The sequence below is a fragment of the Prionailurus viverrinus genome, chromosome F2 (genome assembly GCF_022837055.1).
Source record: "Prionailurus viverrinus isolate Anna chromosome F2, UM_Priviv_1.0, whole genome shotgun sequence".
In the NCBI taxonomy this organism is placed as follows: Eukaryota; Metazoa; Chordata; class Mammalia; order Carnivora; family Felidae; genus Prionailurus; species Prionailurus viverrinus.
Genome location: NC_062578.1, coordinates 45,163,534 through 45,180,337, shown reverse-complemented (window position 1 = coordinate 45,180,337; position 16,804 = coordinate 45,163,534). Strand labels below are relative to the sequence as shown.

At 37.2% G+C, this 16,804-nt stretch overlaps 1 protein-coding gene and 1 pseudogene across 1 annotated transcript in view; one reads left to right on the top strand and one right to left on the bottom strand.

Annotated features, from left to right (window-relative positions):
• STK3 (serine/threonine kinase 3) overlaps positions 1–16,804 on the top strand; it is a 282,030-nt gene that overhangs the window by 8,588 nt on the left and 256,638 nt on the right.
• On the bottom strand, positions 14,247–16,084 carry LOC125156660 (U1 small nuclear ribonucleoprotein C-like; annotated as a pseudogene).

The window sequence follows — 16,804 nt, the reverse complement described above, 5'->3', positions numbered from 1 at the left end:
TCACTGTATGAATCTAGAGAATGGGGAATATACCAAACGTTTGTTAGGTGTTTGCAACATTCAGGTGTCCTGGTGACCTGCTATTAAAAAATGTTTTTACTAGGGGCACCTGGGTGGCTCAGTCGGGTGGGCGTCCGACTTCAGCTCGGGTCATGATCTCACGGTCCGTGAGTTCGAGCCCCGCGTCGGGCTCTGTGCTGGCGGCTTAGAGCCTGGAGCCTGCTTCAGATTCTGTGTCTCCCTCTCTCTCCGCCCCTCCCCTGCTCATGCTCTGTCTCTCTCTGTCTCAGAAATAAATAAAAACATCAAAAAAATTAAAAAAAAATGTTTTTACTGCAAAAAAAAAAAAGCATCAGTGAAAAACAGGTGTATGGCTTAAGGCAGACACCTTTGTAATCACCAGTCAGGTTAAGAAAAAGAACTCTGCCACACTCCCTTCCTAGTGTTCCATCCCAGTCATAGCTGCCTTTCCCCATAAGTAACCCTTATCCTGACTTTTATAGTAGTAACTTAAATGTGCATTGCTAGACACTCTAGGGTTAGTCTTGCCAATTAAAAAAATAGTTTTTATAGGAGTTGTTACTTCTTTTATTATTATTTTTAATGTTTATTTATTTTTGAGGGAGCACAAGTGGGAGAAGGGGAGAGAGAGAGGAGGACATAGGATCCAAAGCAGGCTCTGCACTGACGGCAGTGAGCCTGATGGGCTCGAACTCATGAACTGTGAGAACATGACCTGAGCCAAAGTCAGACGTTACTGACTGAGCCACCCAGGTGCCCTAGGAGTTGTCATTTTTAATCTTTACATTAGTTTCTCTATCCCTTTTCTTTTTCCCGTTGAAGAACTCAAGCTGTTTATAGTTTTTCACAGCCTGGATTTTGCTGACAGCTTACACAAGGTGCAATTCTAGATCTTCTTTTGCCCTCCATATTTTCTGCAAATGGGTAACTGGATCCAGAGACTGACGGGCTCAGTTTTGATCCCATAGGAATTGTTATAGGTGGTGTTTGGCAAGACTGTATTAGTCACTTCGTGTCTAGTTGCGTCTCTTTTTTCTGATATTAGCAGCTGTTGATGGTTAGTGCTTATTTCTGTTAATTCATTGGATGTTGCAAAATGGTGAATTTCTAAATACATCATTTTGTTTTCATTTATTAGTTGGAATGTTTTTATAGAGAGTCACCTCCCTCATCTTTTGTTTGATTACCCAGTGGTACACTTTATAAAATAAAACAGGATAAATGCTGGATTCTTCCCCTTTATTTACACATTTTCAAGAGAATGAATTAGTTCCCTATTTTTCTCCAAAGGGAAGCAATTCTTTTTTTTTTTTTTAAGTGCCATTATGAGCTAATGGATTTAAGCATATTTGATGGATTTTATTTTATTTTTTAAAGTTTATTCATTTATTTTTTAGAGAGAGCACACATGGGAGGGACAGAGAGAGACAGGAAGAGAGAGAATCCCAAGCAGGCTCTACACCGTCAGTGCAGAGCCCGATGTGGGGCTCGAACTCACAAACCATGACATCATGACCTGAGCTGAAACCAAGAGTTGGACACTTAACCAACTGAGCCACCAGGCGCCCCATACTTGATGGATTTTAATCCATTGCAGTTACTGTTGCTGAAATTCAAAGTGTCCCCCCGTCTTTCGTCAGTGGAAGTCCCTTCAGGGACAACATGACCTGTAGCTTCCTCGTTGTCTGCAGTGATAAGATATTCAGGGCTCATTATGTCCATTTCCTGTCCTGGATCCGGAATCAACCATTTGTCCAAGAAGCACTACTTTCTTTTAGTGAGAAATGGTATTTTAGGACCTTAACCCTGGCACTAGTGTGGTTAGTGCCACTTTAATTTTAAATAGTGTTTTTTTCACAAATAGGAGAACTGACTCATTCTTTCCAACTGTGGGATACTGTGTCAAAAAATCTGATAGCACTGGAAGTTTTGAGCTTCTTCCTCTGGATAATCTCTACCATACCTTTATTTTTCTAAGTTTTAAGCCAGAAATTGGGCGTGTGTAGACAAATTCTATGGTAGAGACTATTTTGAGTGGACTTTTACCTTCATGTTCTCCCTTCTCTTACTTTGGTTACCCTTTGACCCACTATTATCCTAACATCCAGCCTTACTTCTTTCTCACCTCCTTAGGGTTTTAGGTGACCTAGTTTCTTCTTTTCTTAAACAAAAAAGATAAGAAAATAAAAGAATCCAAGACAAAAACCACCACTAGTGATAAGATTAGATTTCAGGCCTTATTTTTTAAGGTAGACCTTTTAGCTTGCTTTGTCTTGCTTACATAAAAGTATATCTGTGCACAAACAAAATTCAAGGGCACCTTTTGAGGCTGCTGTATAAATCCAATTCTAACTTACTACAGTATGATGAATTGCAAAATGAAGTATATCCAGATATTAAATGCCATATGTTATTCCTTTTTTTAGTTTTGATATCAGCCCCTTTAGTTAAGTTTTATTGTGCTTTTGATTAGATAATACAGGATATTTGTCTCAGTGATGTGGTGGGTAATTTACATTTGATGCTGTGTCACATAACTTTAGAAAGAGTTAGTTTTGGTGTAATCACTTACTGTATTAAAAGACATTAGGTTGGATTTATAAGTTGATATGTTGGACCTATAAGTTGATCTATTGTCTTGCAGTTAAACAGCAACCAGTAATTATTTTCCAATGATTATCCATTCAAACATTTTTAGTAATCAGTGTAATTTGGATCATAGATATTTAGATCATAGAGAAATGATTGCCATGAAAAAATTTATATTTATGTAATTTCTAAGAATTATAAGAAAAAAATGTCAAATTAAATGATGGAATGGCATAAAATTCCAGTGGAAATTAAAAATGTATGTACTAATTAACTCTTGAGAAGAAAGTGTTTTGATGATTTTCTTTCCCTGCAGAAGGAATTTTTCTCCCATGAACTAGATTCTTATTGTATACTTCCAAGGCTTTTTGTTTTTGTTTTTCTAATAGAAGAGAATTCAGGTACTAGGCTAATGATAAGACAGTGGGATTCCCCTCTCTGCCTTTTATATAGACTCTCAGCACTTGATTAGATAGCTTTAATTAATATTCATAAATCCTTGTGATTTCAAAGAGCCTGTCAAAATAGTGATATGGTTATAATTTTAACTATAGTTAGCATCATTGTGAAGTATGTTGTACCACGTAATGGGTTTTTCAAATAAATGAAGTAAACCACTTTAAGCAATATATTTTAAGTATTTTACAAACACTTTTATATAACCAGTTTTGACTGAAATCATACCAAAATGAAGGCACTTGGCTCAGTCTTCTGAAACTTCAAGAAAGCAAATCATCTTCTTGCTTTTCTTGTTCATAAAAAGTCATAGAGGCAGTTCATAGAACCGTTCATAATTTTAGTTCATAGAAACAGTCAAGTGTGCTCTTTTGGTGTGTTTGAAGCTTTGTTGCTGTATGTAACTGGTTTTCCCCTGAACTTAGTCTTGTCTTTTACTGTTATCTGTCATTCTCATTACTGTATCCTTCTTTAAACTGCCACTTATCTCAGAAATAATGACCTGACCTGACAGCTGCTCTCCCTTTCCGAAAGTAAAATACATGCATGTTGTGTCCGTTTTGCTTATTAGAGGTCTTTTTCTCTTCTGGGTTCATAGTACATCTTGAAATTATCTTTTGACCAAGAGGAGGAACATTATATGCAGTGAAGGGGAGAAAAAATTATTCCGAACTTCCCTAAGTTCTTAAGTTTTAATATGAAAATATCCAAATTTTTCATCCAAAAGGGAACAGGTTATTACCCTAAGCCCACAGAATTCAGCTAAAAAATACTTCTGTCATTTTAGAACATTACTTAGATTTTGGTAACTCATGATATTATTACAAAAGTGCATTGGAATTTCAGAGGGTATTTATACTCATGCAAATACTGTAGCATTACACTTAGACTTGTTTATTTTTAATTTCTATGGGCAAAGTATTTAGGCTGTTTATCTTTCTTATAATCAAAATTTTTTTCTATTAGATATCCTTGGGATTTTAAAATTTTATTTTTATTTCTAAAAAAACAAAACCAAACAGATAAAAATAACCCCAATTTAGAAAAGCAAAAGTTACTGAAGCACCTGGGTGGCTCAGTCAGTTAGGTGTCCCACTTCAGCTCAGGTCATGATCTCTCGGTTTGTGAGTTTGAGCCCTGTGTCTGGCCCTGTGCTGACAGCTCAGGCCTGGAGCCTCCTTCAGATTCTGTTTCTCCCTCTCTCTCTGCCCCTTCTTTGCTCGTGCCCTGTCTCTGTTTCTCTCTCTCGAAAATAAATGAACATTAAAAAAAAAAAAAAAAAAAAAGCAAAAATTGTTTTCATAAAGGATCGTAATCCTCTTAATTTGTTTACAAAGAACCACAGAGAAATACTGAGAAATGGCTTCATATGTACTGTTACTGTGTAATCAAACTGTGCTGAGAAATCAAGCAAGATAGTGTCCATCTACACAAATAGCAGAACTGAGCCACTGTCTTCACAGTTCTCGTCTCTATTTATGAAAGTCTGTAAACATTAAACAGAAAGCAGAGTACACAACTCACTGAATGATATACATGTTAATACTGTCATAGTTTAAACTTTCCTTGAAATTACACTTTTATTAATATAGGTATACCTTTAATGTATTTATGTTAATTTCAGTTAATTTTTTAAAATTTTAGTTAATTCCAGTATTCTAGGGATGGGAGTGAGGAGTTGTCAGTGTATGAGGACTAAATCCTTATATATTACCTTCAGAATTTGAAGTGTAGGAACTAAATAGGGACAAAATCTATGAGTAAATCCAGTTTTAAAGTGTAGGTAGTGTCTTTGGCACAAATCATAGAAGATTTTTCTGTATAGCAGGTACATGGATTGCCCTTGGCAAGTTTCATATGGAAGTTCCTCTTTTATTCTTAATCAATTAAAGATTCTCTTCCCTTTTTTTAGTTCTCAAATTTAGGTATGGTTATTGAGTATTTAAAAATCTTTATAAGGACCTGGGTTAAAGTTATGAGATTTACAGTTGTGCATATTTCTTAGATTATTTTTAATTTTTATTTTAACAGGACATGAATATGTCAGAACATTTTCAGATGTGCTGTTTTGTGTTGTCTGCCTTTTGTGGCTTTGGTTTTTGTTTTGTTTTTTTTTTTTAAACTTATTGTTAATAAAGTAATATGCATTACTGTGTCTTTAAAGCTAGGGAGTGTATTGCAGCATTTCTTCCAATAGGTTTGTTACAAGAAATTAAAAGGAATCCTATCGCTTTCCAGTTGAGGGTAAGTGAAACGTTCTTAGAAAATAAAAATGAAAGACTCTGAAGGGTGAAAGAAGGGGAAAAAATCTCAGCTTCTTTTCCTTTAAAGCTCTTTGCCAGGAAATTATAATTTCGGAGTATTTTTGGGCGAAGAGCCCAACCTGAGAGGAAATGGTATGATAGAGCTGAAAAATAAGACTTTAATTTTGAAAAATCTTCTATCCATTGTAGAGCATCTGTTTTCTTAGGTGGATTTCATCTCATTCTAGTGCCAATAATTAAGTAAACCCTCATAAATTTTAAGCAAATACTATATGAGATCATCAAATCACATCTATTTCACTATTAAAACAGTGGTACTCACGGCAAAACAATAAAAAGCCAGAGCTTTAGAGTCAGATAGACCTTGGTTCTCGTCTTAGTTCTGCCACTTACTCAGTGCTGTGGCGGGCAAGTTAGTTAACTTTTCTAGGTCTCCGTATACTCACTTGTAAAATAGTACCTTTTCTGTGGGTTTTGTGAAGATTAAATGATTAATAATTGTAAAGCATTTATCTCTTAAGCCATTTTCTAAAGTGTATCAAAAATGTATCTATCACTGTCAACATCTTTTGAAGAAACACATAGCTTTCCAAAGGGATAAAAGGACTTTAACTTGGATACATATGTTCTAGTTGAGTTAAAAAAAAAAAAATCAGTTGTGTTACTTTCGAGCTATCTAAGTATTTACAAGATGTCTGGCCTTTAAAAAGCAAAAGAGAGCAGAAAAAAAAAGGTCCTTGAATTTATTAGTTTGAGGTAAAATGTACTTCCTGGGCTTGAAGTAAAAAAGATTTTTGATTTTGTAGATTCAAGACAGAGTCGTTGTGTAACCTAGAAAATATTATTTAAGGCTGATGTTGAGACTCTGATATTGCTTGATAATGGAATGTTGAAGGACTAAAGGATGAAAACCTTTCATGTGTGCTAAAGATGTTTTACTTTTATAACAGCAGTCAAGATGAAACTGCTAGGGCTGAAGCAGATAACTTAATTTTATTTTTTAAGTTTATTTATTTATTTTGAGAGAGAACACAAGTGGGGAAGGGGCAGAGAGAGAGAATCCCAAGCACGCTCCACACTGCCAGCAAAGAGCCCAACTGAGGGCTCGAACCCATGAGATCATGACCTGAGCCGAAGTCAGATGCCCGACTGAGCCATCCAGGTGCCCTGAGAACTTAATTTTAAATGAGATATCACATGTAAGATGCAGCATGGTGCTTAGCATATCGCAATAACAGTATGACTGTTAATAAAAGTTATGACTTATTACATTTTTTTTTTTTAACATTTATTTATTTTTGAGACAGAGAGAGACAGAGCATGAACGGGGGAGGTGCAGAGAGAGAGGGAGACACAGAATCGGAAACAGGCTCCAGGCTCCGAGCCATCAGCCCAGAGCCTGACGCGGGGCTCGAACTCACGGACCGCGAGATCGTGACCTGGCTGAAGTCAGACGCTTAACCGACTGCGCCACCCAGGCGCCCCAAGTTATGACTTATTAAATAGCTACTGTCATTAGTAATAAAGCTACCAGTAGTGTGATCACTAAAATATAGGGAAATTTGCCATAAAAGAAAAACGCATTGAAAACTACAGAGATGAAATGAGGTAGAAGGTCCTTTAAGAGGAAGGAATCTCTGTTCTTGGAGAGTTGAAAGTTCTTTTCTTCTGCTGGATTTGCGCTCTGACCAGATCCTCCTCTCCATGATTAGTTTCCCAGGAGATCTAGAAGGCATATTTTAATTATTCTTGACTAGGGAGCTAGATCTAGCAATGTGGAAAGTCTTCCTTTTTGTCTCTTTTTAAAGGTCTTTGGCCAGGAGTGCCTGGGTGACTCAGTCAGTTGAGCATCTGACTCTTGATTTCAGTTCAGGTCATGATCTCATGGTTGTGAGATCGAGCTTCACATCGGGCTCTGTGCTGGGCCTGGAGCCTGTTTGGGATTGTTGGTCTCCTTCTTCTCTGCCCCTCCCCCCACTCAGGAAAAAAAAAAAGGTCTTTGGCCAAAACAAACATTCCAAGTAAAAAGTGGAGAAAGGACTTCAGCGGACATTTTTCCAAAGATATACAAATGGATGATAAACCTGTGAAAAAAACCTCAACATCACTAATTAGGGAAATGCAAATCAAAACTACAATGAAATAACTTCAGACTGTTTAGGATGACTATTTTATATGTATATAAATTTCCAGATTTATACATACAATATATATACACATACATGTATGTACATATATATGTATATATATCCATATCCAGAATATAGTGTTGTCTCAGCTTCTTTTCATTTAAAGCCAGAAAATAAACGTTGTCTAGGATGTGTAGCAATTGGACTCCTTGTACATTGGAATGTAAAATAGTACAGTCACTGTGGAAAACAGTATGATGGTTTCTTAAAAAATTAAACATACAATTACCATATGATTCAGCAATTCCACTTCTAGGTAGATATCCAAAAGAATTGAAGGCAGGGACTCAGAGATACCTGTACACCAGAGTTTATTTTCGGCGTTATTCACGATAGCTAATAGGTAGAAGCAGCCCAAATGTCCAGTAATAGATGAGTGGATAAGCAAAATGTGGTATATACATTCTGCTATATTTTCAACCTTAAAAGGAATGAAATTATAATACATGCTGCATACAACATGGGTGAATCTTAAAAACATGACGAGTGAGAGAAGCCAGACACAGGACATGTGCCATACGATTCCACTTACATATGAGGTACTTAGAGTAGTCAAATTCATAGAGACAGGAAGTAATATGGTGGTTGCTAGGGACTAGAGGAGGGGAATATGGGAAGTTGTTGAATGGATGAAGAGTTTTAGTTTGGGATAATGAAAAGTCCCGGCGATGGATAGTGGTGATGGTTGCACAACAGTGTGAATGTACTCATTGCCACCTAATTGTACACTTAAAAATAGTTAAAATCGTAAATTTTATGTTACATATATTTTACCACAACTAAAAAACAAGACAAAACAAAAAACCTTTAGCTAATCATAAGCAGCTGGCTGTGCCTTCTCTCTTCTGAAGTTTGTTTAAGTCTCTTCAAAGCCAAAGAGACGTCCTTAGCAGAAGTTACCACCTGTGTACAAACTTGTAAACTGCTGCTGCAAAGCTGGAAGCAGAGAAAAGAAAGGAAGAGGATTAAATATAGTCGTTTTTTTTTTTTTTTCTTTCCCCCTGCTTTGAGCCTTTTATGATGGGCCTGTTTCTTGCATGAAGTGAGTTTAGTGTTAAAAGACTTTTCAGAAAAAGCTGTAACTTCTGACTGGCTTCCGAGCCTCAGTGTCCTAAATTTACACTTTTTCTGTCCTACCCTCATATTTTCACATAATTTTATGCAGATGATTTCATCTACTTTGTAGATAAGATTGGGATTCTGTGACTGGCGGGAAGAACCACCTTATGTATTTTCATCTTAATTTCATTTGATTATTGTTCTTACATAATTTTTGTTCCTGTTACAGAAGGGCAGTTTCTTCTCTTCCCCTCTTTCATCTAACCTTCGAACATGTCCCTTCTTATACTTTTATAACTTTACTCTTATAATCATGTTTTTGTTCCCCAGTTCTAGAATCTTTAAAATCTCTATTTGTAAGGCTTCATTCACTTGAAACATGCTTAGGCCTTGTCTATCTAATAAAACTTCTTTAAGGTTACAGGTTTTCAGACATTGCTTGGTTAGATCGGAAACCACTTTTTTTTTCCCCCTGTTCTTATCCCTCTCATATCTCTGTTTCTTAAAGCTTTCTCTTTCTCCAACTTTCTGCTTTTCCTGTTGCTTCTTTTTCTCTGTTTTATGTGTTCTTCTTTCAAGTTCATAATTGACATAGACCTTGCATTTTCTGTTTTCTATCTTCCTCCTCTTTTTTTTTTTATGTAGTTATTTCCTTGGTGAGTTTATCCACTCTTGTGGCTTCAACTTTGATCAAAATGATCCACAAATACACACTTTTGAGACTCAGACTTTTGTGCTCAGTCTTTTTCAGTCTTTTCAGTCTATTACATAACATTGGACTACTCTGCTGTCTCCTGAAAAGCAGTATGTATAAAACAAAGTCCTGTCTTCTATCTAACCTCTGTTGATTAGTGATGTGACTCTTTTGCCACTTTGCATTTGGTGTGTGTGTCTTCCTTTTGCTTGGTTTCCTACATTAGTTACTTTGTTACGTAGGTCCTTTAAGACCACAAGGAAGAGAGATACACAGATTATCTTCAGTAATAGACTTTTATTGCAAACATACTCAGGAAATGTGCACGGTGTAGCATGGGAAGCTGCCTAGTCAGCTGCTTGTTCCATGTGATCTTCAGTATCTCTAATACCGGCTTGTGGAATAGGGTCTATTAATAAAGGGAATAGCAGCTTAGAGTCACTTGGAAGAATGAAATGAGTTCCTGTGACCTTTGTCATCTTTGTTCATGTAACATTTACACTTTCTGTAATCTAAGGTTCAATCGGGCCATCTTGCAACCATGAAATTTGGAACGTCCCTAATGGCCTGAGTTTCAGCCCTTGTATGGTTGCTTTGGCTTCTGGATCAACTTCTAGATATTGGTACTTTTTTTTTTTAAGTTTATTTATTTATTTTGAGAGAGAGAGTGAGAGTGAGTGAGCGCACAGAAGCCGCAGAGGGGCAGAGAGAGAGAGAGAGAGAGAGAGAGAGAGAGGGGATGAGAGAGAGAATCCCAAGCGGGCTCCACACTGACAGTACTTACTGACAGCTCACCAACGTGAGGCTTGAACTCCTGAACCACGAGATGGTGACCTGAGCAGAAATCAAGAGTCAGTTTCTTAACTGACTGAGCCACCCAGGCTCAGTATGTACTTTTTATTGCTGGGATAGTAAAGCTGATTTACTATATGTGCTGCTGAAGTGAGCACATAGTAAAGCTGATTTGATTTGAAGTAGCATGTGTTGAACCATAACAATTGATACAGGAACATAGGTTTTTCTCTATAAGCGTGCTGTGTGAGTGACAGGCGTTTTGAAGTTCCATAAGGTTTATAGTAGCAAATTTTGGGTTTATTTATTTATTTATTAAAAAAAAATTTTTTTTTAATGCTTCTTGAGTTTTGAGAGAGAGACACAGAGGGTGAGCAGGGGAGGGGCAGAGAGAGAGGGAGACACAGAATCCAAAGCAGGCTTCAGGCTCTGAGCTGACAGCACAGAGCCCAACACAGGGCTCCAACTCCCAAACTGTGAGATCATGACCTGAGCCAAAGTGGTTGCTTAACCAGCTGAGCCACTCAGGCACTCCTACTCATTTATTTATTGAACCAAAGTTTATTAAACAGTAGTATGTGAGATTCTGTTTTAAGGACTTACTGGAGATATGAAGCTAGATGAGACATGATCCCTATCTTCATGGAGTTCCCATTTTAGCTCTTTAGTAATAAGCTCATACAATAAATAAATAGTAAAGGGAATAATGACTCAGTGTACTAAGTGCTCTGGGACCATAGTTAACAGTGGGATTAGTTCTCTGTGTTTCGGTGGGTAGGGATGGTGGTAGAGGAGTTTGCTATCTCTGCAAACTTCCCAGAGAAGACTCGAGTATATCTTTAACAAAGTGGTTAACTGACAGGCAGAGAAAAGGGGGAAGATCACGTAAGAGAGAATGGACATAGGAAGGGTATGACCTTTATATCTTGCATCATGTACACATAACTATACAGTATCTGCTTTTTATAGTACAGCGATTATATGATTTTAAAAAAAATGTGTGATGTGCAAATTCAGGACCCTTAAGGAATAGTCAGTCCACTGTGGCTTCAGTGTAGGTTATGGAAATTAGGTGATTGAGAGGATCAGTTAGATCTTCTTTTTTTTACCTTGTTTGTAGTGAGAAATGATTCTCCTTTCAGAATTTCCCTTGAATTTGTTCTTTCCTGTCATTTCCACTGTTAACTTTTAAGCCCAGATCCTTGTCACCACACTTCTGGATTGCAAGAAACAAAACCATCCCTTAGTTTTAAAGCTTTTTTAGTTCTTTTCTCCATTATGGAATTTGGCTTGTAGGACATTTAGAAGAATGGGAAGAAATCTCTGGAAGAAGACTATGTTGTTTATCTTACACAATTAGCAGTATTCCACCATTGCCATAATCACCATAATGTACTTCAGAATTTCATCTCTTTGGCTCTTCTGTACCAACTTTCCTAAACCGTAATTTAAATTGCTATTTACCTAGATCATCTATCATCTCATATAATATGATATGGTGATTTGGAATCTAAGAAGCACAAAACAAGCTAAAAGTTTATCTGTTTAATCTCTTGAGTGCGTAGTATATAGCATTGGGAGAAACAAACTGCTAAATCCTTTCTAGCAGATCATAGTTTAGTGGCTGTAATAGTGCGTCTTAGAGTAGAAATGACGAGTTGATTTGAAGGTGAGAAATTCCTGGGAACACTTACAAAAGAATATCCCCTTTAAAAAATGAGATTGATATATGGTACTTGATGTAATAATAGATGGAAATTAACGAGCATGCTTTGGTATTTGCTAGCTTCCTAATGGCGAGAGGCTCTGTGCTGTATCTTGGGCAGACATTGGTCTGATTTTGTTTTGCTGTTTATTAACCTAGTAACTGGGGAGGTTACTTAACACCTAGTTTTCTTACTTATAAACTGAGAATATTTTAGTAACTACCATAGAGATTGTTACAGAGATTAAATGAGAAAATGCTTGTTAAGCACTCAGCACAGGGCCAATAAAAACCCTAATAAATGTTAACTACCTTTATTATTCTCTTTCATTTAGCTCTTAGGTATCTGTCTTTCATACTATCTTAGGAGCTCTGAGTTGTCAAAGGCTTTATCTTAATTTTCTTTGTATTATCCCAGCATGTAGTTTATTGTCTACAAATTCAGTAAGTGTATATTAAATGAATATAAATGGATAGATTTTTTTAAATCTAGTTTTATCTGTTTTTTGTACCCAGGTTGAAGATTCATTTTAGAACATTTAGTTCTTGTAAAGATTGTATTTCCTAAGCAGTTGCAAAATTCACTCACAAGAATAAGACTGACTAACAGATATTGTTTTTAGTAGTTTTTATTGTCTAGGTCAGTTTATTAATTCAGCTTATAGAAGAGGCCTTTCTTTTCAGTGTATAAAATGACTTTATGAAATGCATTTCATGAAACAGTGAGTCATGTGGAAAAATTTTAATTTTTTTACAAGATACAATTTTTTAAGGTTTCTCCCAATTACGTAAAAAAAAAAAAAAAATGAATGTTTATTTTAGAAACCTTATGAAACAAAAGAATAGAGGAGAGCCACTTCCCAAAATCAAACCTTGTTGCTTGGAATCCTAAAATATTTACATGCAAATATTTGAATTCCTATTATGTCCTAGGCAGTTTTTAGTGCTGGGGACATAGCCGTGAACAGAACAGAGTCTGCTAGTAGTTTGGTGCCAGTATGTGTGTGTGTCTGCACATATGCAGGTACATCTGCATTTATTATTATTTTTTTTAATTTTTTTTAACGTTTATTTATTTTTGAGACAGAGAGAGAGAGAGCATGAACGGGGGAGGGTCAGAGAGAGAGGGAGACACAGAATCCAAAACAGGCTCCAGGCTCTGAGCGGTCAGCACAGAGCCTGACGCGCAGCTCGAACTCACGGACCGCGAGATCATGACCTGAGCCGAAGTCGGCTGCTTAACCGACTGAGCCACCCAGGTGCCCCAAGGTACATCTGCATTTAAAAGAAAACCTGAAAATGATTTAATTATGTGCGCATTAGGTTGTGTTCTGCTCTTTTTTCTTTTAGCAATATTGCTCACTTGTTTCATGTCAGTGAGTTTTCTACAGCATGATTTTTAGTGGCTACTTGATAATCTCATGAAGAGATATTCCATACTTAATTAATATAGGTTGAGACATTTAATTTACTTCTAAATTTTGGCATAATTTACAACAAATACACACTTTTTGTTTCCATTTATCTAAGATCAATCGCAGTTGATTTACTTCTTACCATTTCCTCTTGAAACGTAGTTTTGTACAGAAGAGAGAGTAAACCTCTGTGTGCCCGTTGCTCAGTTTGAACATTTTTTAACATCTGGCCAATCTTGCATAATTTATATTTCCGTACACACACCCTATCCTTTAATAATTTGAAATAATCTCAGGTATCATATCATAGCATTCTTAACTATTTCACTATGCATCTCTAAAAGATAAGAATATTAAACAATATATCACCATAATACCATTATCTGAGGTATAATTTTAATTGTACCTTATTCTTGAAATGATAAAATATTGAGGGGAATTTGTAGAAAACTGAGACTAGTCTATCTAGAATGATTCCCCCACCTTCCCATTGAAGGTGTAGAAAACTTTGTATTGGGATCTTGGAAAAAATATTAACAGAAATTCTTACATTGAACAGGAAACACAAAAGTGAGATAAATAAGCTTATGGATGGGGGCAAGGTTGAAATGGGCATATAAATACTCGGTTACTAGAGAAATTGGTTATAGCTAAAAAAAAAAAAAAGGAATTCTAATGTTTGAAAACACTGTGAGAGAAGACTCTTTTTCTTCATGGTATTAGCAATGTCAGTATAATAGATGATGTTTTCTCCTGCTTTATGAGATGGAAAGTCAAGTGGCAGGAAAGCCAGATTATATTAGCCACTTACTTGCTTTTTGTTTTTTTAAACTAAAACACTTGACAATTTTATTTTCACATTTCATAATACGAATGAAAATTGCTTTTTTTTTTTTTTGGTCCCTCTGCTCCCCTATAAAAACTATTCTCTCTTTGATAGGAAGGGGGAGCAAGCCTTCCCTGTCATGCTGCTGGAAAACACCCAGAATCACAGCACCATGATCTCTTGGTGAAGTAGAACAAGTTAATATAAGATGGGTATAAAGAGGTTCCTGTCTCTCCTTACCTGTCTGGTTGAGTCATTCCTGGCTGAGTGGGCACCATGATGGGACGGTGGGAAGTCATCAGTGGGGGCCCAGGAGTCACTGGCATGTGGCCTCTGGTGCGCCACCTCATTCCAGGAGGTCCCGCTGGCATTGTCCCAGGAGGAAGAGGGCCCATCATTGGCATCATGGAAGGGCCCCCATGTGGGGTGAGGAGGGCCCAGGAGACTGTGGGATCATTGCCCCTGCAGGAGGAGGAACAGAGAATGGAGTAGGAGCTATCCTCTCTTGTTGAAATACATGGTTGTTTTCTCGACCAGGTTCTGAACCTGCTCTTCTATCCATTCCTGATGGTAGTCTCTCACATTCTCTTTGTGTTTCCTACTGCTGCGGTGCGTCTTTTTCTCAGAGGGAGATTTGTGGGTGAGGTATGTGTTGCAGCGGTCACAGTAAAACTTAGGTCTGTTACTTTGCAGCCTGGTGGCCGCTCCGTCCCACACCGCCTGGAAAGGACTGCCACTTACTTGTTTTAAAAAGACAATTCTGGGATATGTCTGCTTAAGTATGCAATAAACCCTATCTATCACGTTCTATGAGAGAAATATCTTGTGGGTGATTTGTTCTTCACAGAATTCCCCAGCACCTGGGAGGGCGTATGTTCTAAAGACACTCATTAAGAATTTTTTTGGATATCTGATTAAATACACGTAATTATAATGAAATTCTGAGGTGTTAAAAACCATATGTCAAGTATAGAAGAAATTACACTCGTGACGTTGTGTTTACCAAGGCAATAAAATAGGAAAATGTGTTTATGTGTGTGTGTGTGTATATATTTTAATTTTTTTTTTAATGTTTATTTTTGAGAGACAGAGAGAGACAGAGCTTGAGCAGGGGAGGGGCAGAGAGAGAGGGAGATAGAGAATCTGAAGCAGGCTCCAGGCTCCGTGTCGTTAGCACAGAGCCTGACGTGGGGCTCGAACCCACAAACTGCGAGATCATGACCTGAGCCAAAGTTGGATGCTCAACCAACTGGGCCACCCAGGCACCCCAATGTGTATATATATTTTAAATTGGCTTTTAATTATGAGTTTTTTTAAAGTAGGTTTCACCCTAGGTGTGAGGCTTGAACTCATGACCCTGGGTGACTGAGCCACCCAGCCGACCCTAAGTATGAGTTTTTTAAGCTGTAAGGGTTTTCAAAGCAGACAATATAAAAGTTATTTAAAATTAAACCATAATTGAAATGATTCGTTTTCATTTAAAACACCAGAAAGGGAAAGAGGAAATAAAGACAAATGACATAAACCAGGAATTGTTTATGAAAATAAATCATGTGTTTTCACTTGACAGACACCCTAGAGACCATCTTTTTGCTTAAGTTACATTAGTGACATTTCACTTATTCAACATGTTGAGAAAATGAGACCTGTGGACTAATAGAAAATTCTCATTGAGTTAATTAAATTACTGGATACGTTTTAGAGGACCTATGACTTGTTTGTTTAAAGTGAGCCAGATTATGAGCCTGCTTTGAAGAAAACTTTCATAACTTCTGAAGAAGTATGTAGTGGTTACATTACCTTTTGGTTTAGTATTAAAGAGATTTGTTAGTATAAGGCTGTCTCCCTCACTATATCATGTGCATGGCTCACTTGAGCTACTGATGCTTGCTTAGCCATGAAGGACACGAAGCACCCTTGCTTTCTGAGGTATAATAGTGAATATTTTTGAAAATTTAAGAGACTGACTTCTCTTTCTGGTACGGATATAGTCTTTGGTTCATGGTATCTGCTTTGCTCTTTTCCCCTGCTCATTAGCCCCTTCCTATTTTTCTTTCTTTCTTACCTGGTCCATATCTTCAGCTGTTCTTTTACCCCTATCTTTAACTCCTTTGTCTCATTGTTCTTATGTGGCATGTGTCTGGCACAATGTCAGATTTTGCTGTTTGCTTTCTCCTTGCCTGCTTTAAGACCTGTGAGCAATGGGGCGTCTGGGTGGCTCAGTTGGTTAAGTGTCCGACTTTGGCTCAGATCATGATCTCACAGTTCGTGAGTTCGAACCCCACATCAGGCTGTCTGCTGTCAGTACAGAGCTCGCTTCGGATCCTGTCTCTCTCTCTCTGCCCCTCCCCTGCTCACGCACTCTCTCTCTCTCTCTCTCTCAAAAAAAAAAAAAAAAAAAAAAAAGACTTGTGAGCAGTGATGAAGAAAATATGAAACTTCGAAGATTACCATTTTAAATTGACGGTCTCTAACAAGGCCTCAACAAGGCCTCAACAAGCCTCAACAAGGCCTGTAGTGCTATCTAGTAATCCTGTTAAACTTCATGAGATTTTTTTGTTTTGTTTTGGTTCTCTACTCTGGCTATTTCAAATACAGTTTTATATTCTCAAATCTCAGACTTTAACTTCCTCACTCACAGCAGATGAATATCCCTCTGACTTCCTAAAGCAAATAGAAGTCAGTATATGAGAGCTCCCTTAACTTTCTACCATTTACTGTTTAAGTCTGCCTGTCATATCCTCCTATTATGAGAGAGGTGTCTGCAACCCTTTGAGGTTAAAGCAGTCCCATC